Below are 7,417 nucleotides of genomic sequence, written 5' to 3'. Positions count from 1 at the left end.
TCAAGAGGGAAGGATTTGGGTATCCAGAGCCTAACTGTTAATCTTATGTCACTGCTTACAGGCGACAATGACCAGTGCTTACAGATCTCAGGGTAACCAGTCCTTACTGTTTAAATACTGTGCCCCCTGCATGATAGCACCCAGAGTACCCCCTCTGTCACACAGCCACCTGGATGCCACCCCCAAACTCCTGGTTCTTCTTATGAGCCCTGTAACTGCCCAGTGGTCACTAACATGTCTGGACAGCTAAGGTGGATGAACCGGGAGCATCTGCCAGTGACAGCCCTCCCTCCTGGGTATAACCATCATGACCACAGGTCCCGGCTTGTCACACAGTGACTTGGGTGTCCCCAGGGCCAACGCAGAGAGTCACCTGGTCCCAGAGAATCCTGAGGTCAGAGGTCAGACACTGCTGCAAAGTGCTGGCTGCTGGCCCCAACCAGCAAGCTTGCACTCCTTGTATGTACAAACAGCAACCCCAGCCTTAGCCATGGCCCTCCCGCTTGCTGTAGCTCCTCGTTGGCATGGAGGGTAAGATGGCTGTGGTGCCCCTGTGCCCACTTCTGTCCACTTTGAAAGGGGCACAGCTGTCCTTGACAGCTCATTAGACTACCCCTGAGTGTGACGGACTGCCCAGCTTCATGGAGGCAATCAGCCAAGAGCAGCCTCTAGGGCTGCCTGTGGCTCCAGATCTGCTTTCTTTTTTTGGTTTTGTTTTGTTTTGTTTTTCGAGACAGGGTTTCTCTGTGTTGCTTTGACTGTCCTGGACTCGCAGTGTAGATCAGGCTGGCCTCGAACTCACAGCAACCCACCTGCCTCTCTCTGCCTCTCAAGTGCTAGGATTAAAGGCGTGCACCACCACGCCCAACAAGATCTGCTTTCTTTATTTTCTAGGTCCCCAGTCCTTGGCTGGGGTGTGGCTCTGTGACTGAGTACTTGCCTGCCATATGTGTAGTGCTGGCTTTTATGGGTGGGTGTGTGCATGTGCGCGCGTGCGCGCTGTCCTGTCCCTGACATAGTCCCAACTATTAGGTCTCAAAGGAACCTGGACAAGTCTCACTGAGTACCTGTGGCTTCTCCCAGAATTTCTAACCTCCTCTTCCTGGGGCTGGGCTTCTGCTTCCTTTCCCTTGCCTTTGAGACCAGGTTTCTCTGTGTAGCCTTGGCTGTCCTGAGCTCAGTTTGTAGACCAGGCTGTCCTGGAACTCACAGCGATCTGCCTGCCTCTGCCTCCCGAGAGCTGGGATTAAAGGCGTGCGCCAAGACTGCCTGGCTCTCTTCCTCTTTTAATCTCCTCCATTGGCCTGGTTCCGTCTGGACTCTTGCTGATGCCTGTGGCTGTGCTCTCTCTCGTGTCTACAGTAAACCTTCTTCTCTTCATCCATACCTAGGAGCAGTCACGCCCTCATTGTTTCAGTTGCCTGCTACAGTAACTGGTGAGGAAGGGAAAAACAGACCTCAAAGCCAGGGTCCCTGAGGGTTCAACCCCTCACCCCTGAACGTAGCAGTCCCCACTGCAGCTATGGGTGGCCCCTCATTCTCCTTTAGGAGCTCCCTCTCAGCTCTGGAGTCATTGAGCCCTTCACTAAGCTGGCCTCTTTATAGCGGGTTTGTTATTATCAGGGGAAAGACCCGACCACAGGCCTATCAGTCCACAGGCCCAGGGCTTCTGCCAGCAACCAGCATGCCTCACTCCTGCTGCCTGTGAAGACTTCCCTGTCTCAGAGAAATCCCATTTCCTCAGCCCTGCGCTGGCCTTTTAGACAGGTCACTGAGAGATAAGGTTCCCTGCAGGCCTCCGTCTTCACCATCTCCTTGTGCTGTGCAGGGGCGCGTCTGAAGGCCAGACCAAGCCAAGGGGAAAGGTAGACAGAGGCTCTCTCAGGAAGCTCTCAGGCACAGCTTGGTGCAGGAATGCTGAAAATGCTCGCCTAAATTCCACACTGGGGATGGACTCCTGCAAGGCCCCAGGGGCGGGGCCGATGACTGGCACCTTCTGCTGTCTGCCGTCTGTCTGTTTCGGGACCTTCCTCTTTCCCTGAAGTACAGCTTTCTTTCCCTTTCTCCTTACCACAGGCAGACCTTCACCAAAGGCTGCCAAAGGCTCTATGCTGCTCACTATGTGGCCTTGTGGTGCCCTCCACCTTTCGGGTTGCTCCCCTGCCCCTGCTCCACATAACAATCCAGCTGTTACCGTCAGTCCCCACAGCAGAGCTTCTGCGTTCACCTCAGCTCAGAAGGAAGGTCAAAATGCCTGTAGGTATTCTGTGTAGGCCATGGTCCAGCCACCACTCCGCTATACTCAGGAGAAACTGTAGAGCCCACAGTGTGGGCCAACTCAGTGCCCACGAATGCCCCTGGCTCATTTCCAAGCTACACAACTTCAAAGCCCAAGTGGCCCAGCCTAGAAATAGTTCTTCTTTGTCCCAGGTCCCAAAACCAGGGTCAGAGCCGCCTCACCTGTCACTGAGGCGCATCATGTTTGCTGCTGTTCCTAACTGCGGGAAGGTTCTGTTCTTCAGCACTGCCTAAGAAGCAGGCCTACACAGGCTCATAACTCACCTAGTGAGGCCAGTGGGTGAGCACAGTATTTAAGAGGGGTTGAATCAGCCTGGATCGGTGGTGCATGCCTGTAATCCCAGCGGGCAGAGGCAGACAGATCCAACCTGGTCTACAAAGCAAGTCCAGGACAGCCGAGGCTACACAGAGAAACCCTGTCTCAAAAAACCAAAAGAGAAAACAACAACAAAAACCAAAGAGGGGTTGAGTCTCACCTGCAGACCCTGTGTACACTGCATCTGACCTCAGCTTTGGTCTTTCTTTCTTTCTTTCTTTCTTTCTTTTTTTTCTTTTCTTTTTTTTTTTTTTTTTTTTTTTTTTTTTTGGTTTTTCGAGACAGGGTTTCTCTGTGTTAGCCTTGGCCATCCTGGACTCACTTTGTAGACCAGGCTGGCCTCGAACTCACAGCGATCCGCCCGCCTCTGCCTCCCAAGTGCTGGGATTAAAGGCATGCGCCACCACGCCAGCCTTCTTTCTTTCTTTCTTAAAGATTTATTTATTTATTATGTATACAATGTTCTGCTTGCATGTACACCTGCATGCCAGAAGAGGGCAGCAGATCTCATTATAGATGGTTGTGAGCTACCATGTGGTTGCTGGGAACTGAACTTAGGACCTCCAGAAGAGCAGGCAGTGCTCTTAACCTCTGAGCCACCTCTCCAGGCCCCTCTTTTTTGATTTTTTGAGGCAGGGTTTCTCTCCTGGAACTCACTTTGTAGACTGGCTAGCCTCGAACTCACAAAGATCCACCTGCCTCTCTGTCTCCTGGGTGCTAGGATTACAGGCATGCACCACCATACCTGGCTTTTGTTTGCTTGTTTATTTGTTGTTGTTTTTGCTTTTTTGTTTTTCCGAGACAGAGTTTCTCGCTGTAGCCTTGACTGTCCTGGACTCCCTTTGTAGACCAGGCTGGCCTCGAACTCGAACTCACAGAGATCCACCTGCTTCTGCCTCCCAAGTGCTGGGATTAAAAGTGTGCGCCACCAATGCACGGCTTGTGTTTGTTTGTTTGTTTGTTTGTTAAAGATTTATTTATTATGTATACACTGCTCTGCCTGTACATACACTTGCAGGCCAGAAGAGGGTATCAGATCACATTATAGATGGTTGTGAGCCACCATGTGGTTGCTAGGAATTGAACTCTGGAAGAGCAGTCAGTGCTCTTAACCTCTGAGCCATCTCTCCAGCTCCCTGTTGTTGTTTTTTAAGACAGGGTTTCTCTGTGTAGCCCTGGCTGACCTCAAACTCAGAGATCCACTTGGCTCTGCCTCCTGAGTGCTGGGTTTAAAGGCATGTGCCACCACGTTCAGCCTTTCTTTCTTTCTTTCTTTCTTTTTAGACAATAGTCTCACACTGTAGCCCAAACCTTAAGGCAATCCTCCTTCCTCAGCCTCCTGAGTGCCTTTACCTTAAGTGCCATCCTCCTGGGACACAAGTCTATGGGCTTGTCCAGATAACTCCATCAGCTGCTCTCCAGCTCCTGGACCCATGCAGACTCCCTGCCAGAAACAGGCATGTCCAGAGCCAGGGAATCATAACCATAATAACAACCTTAAACAGCCAGCCCCCAAGGAGGCTGCAGGTACATAGGAGTTGGCCACTATGCTTGAAAGGAGCAGCACAGCGCTTGCTCAGCCACTGGAAGTGGTACTCCATGGAGGTGCTCTGTGAGGCCCTCTGAGCCTCTGGAAGCTTCTGCTCTTCCTCCAGGGTCAATGAGGCAGAGGAGCAGCAAAACAATCGCTGCCCAGAAATGCCTGTTGGGCATGAACGGCTCGTCTCACCATGCTCAGGGCCTGGCTTCCTCCTAGAATAAGCTCTGCAGTTTGGGGAAATATTGGAAGATGCAGCCAGGGCTCTATTGAGCTATTCAGACAGTTGTAGGCATTTTCTCTTGAGTTCTTATAAATAATTCAAAGACCCTTTTTGGAGAAGGAGGGGCTAAGTATGCGGCCTTTAGAGGGTAGCAGGCAGCAGATAAGAGACAGTAGGTAGCCAGGCATGGTGGCACATGCCTTTAATCCCAGCACTCCAGAGGCAGAGGCAGGCAGATCATTGTGAGTTCAAGGCCAGCCTGGTCTACAAAGCAAATCCAAGACAGTCAAGATAACATAGAGAAACCCTGTCTCGAAAAAACAAAAACAAAAACAAAACAAAGAGTCAAGAGACCGTGGGTAGCTCAGCCCACCTGACCAGTGGTCCTCAAGCAGGGCACCTGCACCCAGAGCCCTGACACCCAATTGCTGTGCCAAGTGCACTGTGTGACCTTCCACCAAACTGACCAGGCTGTGCACTCGGGGACCTGTGCCATGGTTTGCTACTTTTAGCTGACTGTGCAGCTACTGGATTCTGTGCCCATGGAACTTTTGACAGCTCCACCTGTGGCCAGGGTGGGTTGCTGCCTAGGCTGACACCTACAAGTCATTTCCTGTTGACAGTTTAGGCTAGGTTACTTCCACCAAGCTTTACCGCTCCATCTGAAATAGGCAGTAGAGGTGAGGACCTGAGTGCTGGCTGAGAGGTTCAGCTTTTGATAAATAAAAGGCTATGAGCTCAGTAGAGATGGAGCTATAAACACCACGGAGGTGGTGCTGAGGAGGACCAGGAAGATAACGGTAGTCATGGCAATGATAATCAGGGTGATGATTTTGGTGGTTGGTAATAAAGAAAAGTGTCAAATATCTCATTTTAAAAATTACATTATAGCCGGGTGTGGTGGCGCACGCCTTTAATCCCAGCACTTGGGAGGCAGAGGCAGGCGGATTGCTATGAGTTCGAGGCCAGCCTGGTCTACAAAGTGAGTCCAGGATAGCCAAGGCTCCACAGAGAAACCCTGTCTCGAAAAACCAAAAAAAAAAAAAAAAAAATTACATTATAAAAACATTTCACATTATCCATGTATGGTGGTGAATGCCTTTAATCCCAGCACTTGGAAGGCAGAAGTTGGGCAGATCGGTTGTGAGTTTGAGGCCAGCCTGGAATACATTGTGAGTTCTAGGAAATGCTACATAGTGAGACCTTCTCTCAAAAATAATAAATAAGGGGTCTGGAAGGATGGCTCAGAGGATAAGAGCAATGTCTGCTCTTCCAAATGTCCCGAGATCAGTTCCCAGCAACCACATGGTGGCTCACAACCATCTATAATGAAATATGGTGCCCTCTTCTGGTGTGCAGGTGTACATGCAGGCAGAGCACTGTGTACATGATAAATAAACCTTAAAAATAAATAAATAAATAAGCTGGGTGTGGTGCTACATACCTTTAATGCAAGCATCAGGAGGCACAGGCAAGTGGATCTCTGTGAGTTCAAGGCCAGCCTTGTCTATATAGTGAGTTCCAGGGCAGCCAGGGCTATGAGGAAAGATTGTGTCCCAAACGAACAAAATAATATATAAATAAGTAATTTTACTTTGAGAGCCATTTGGAGGAATAACTGATATAACTTAATGATTGTGATTATTGTAACCTGGTGCTGAAGAGACGGCTCAGGGTTTATGGCTGCTCTTTCAGGGGACTAGGGCTTGATTCCTAGCAACCAAATGGCAGCTCAGATCATCGGTAATCACTGTCCCAGGGGATCGGATTCTGGCTTCCACTGACAATGCATGCATGTGACAGACGTACCTGCAGGCAAAAGAGCCATACAAAAAACCAAAATAAACTACTGCCACGATTCTTACTTTTTTTTTTTTTGGTTTTTTGAGACAGGGTTTCTCTGTGTAGCCTTGGCTGTCCTAGACTCACTTTGTAGACCAGGCTGGCCTCGAACTCACAGCGATCCACCTGCCTCTGCCTCCCAAGTGCTGGGATTAAAGGCATGCGCCACCACGCCCGGTTCTGATTCTTACTTTTTGTAAGGTACTACTAGAACACTTGGGAGCACCCAGCTCACACCGCACTTCCACTGAACAGCACAAAGCTAGATGCCCACACAAGGACTGCAAGCCAAGCGATGGCTACTTGTCAACCAGACAATGCAGAGCCACCTGAGAGGCAGGTCACTAGGCATAAGGAATAATCCTGGGCTGGAGAGATGGCTTAGAGGTTAAGAACACTCTGTTCTTCCAAAGATCCTGAGTTCAATTCCCAATAACCGCATGGTGGCTCTCAACCATCTACAATGAGATCTGGTGCCCTCTTCTGGCATGAAGGCAGAATACTGTGTAAATAATAATTAAAAAAAAAAAAAAAAAAGAATAACCCTAGCCTGGCATGGTGGTGCATGCCTTTAATCCCAGCACTTGGGAGGCAGAGGCAGAGGCAGGTGGATCACTGTGAGTTCAAGGCCAGACTGGTCTACAAAGCAAGTCCAGGACAGCCAAGGCTACACAGAGAAACTCTATCTTGAAAAACCACCCCCCAAAAAATAATAATAATCCTGATTACATTAATTAAAGTTGATTGGAAGGCCCACTCACTATGGGTAGCACCATCCCCTTGGCAGGGGATTCTAGACTGTGTAAATGAGAAAGCAAGCTGAGCACCAGCACACGTGAATTCATTGCTCTCTGCGCTTGACTCTGAATGTGCTATGACCAGCTCCCTCTCAAGCTCCCTGCTGCCTTTAATCCCAACTTCCTTGTTATGATTGACTGCAATCGGAAGTTGTGAGCCCAATAACCACCCTATTTCTCTCTCTCTCTCTCTCTCTCTCTCTCTCTCTCTCTCTCTCTCTCTCTCTCTTCCTCTCTTCCTGAGACAGAGTTTCTTTGTGTAGCCTTGGCTGTCCTGGACTCACTTTGTAGACCAGGCTGGCCTTGAACTCACAGAGATCTGCCTGCCTCTGCCTCTGCCTCTGCCTCCACCACCACCAGGTTCACTTCTTTGCTTCTGTCAGGGTATCACAGCAACAGAAAAG

This window comes from Acomys minous, assembly GCF_964271855.1.
Source record: "Acomys minous genome assembly, chromosome: 14".
Taxonomy (NCBI): Eukaryota; Metazoa; Chordata; class Mammalia; order Rodentia; family Muridae; genus Acomys; species Acomys minous.
Note: the sequence above shows the minus strand (reverse complement) of the source record.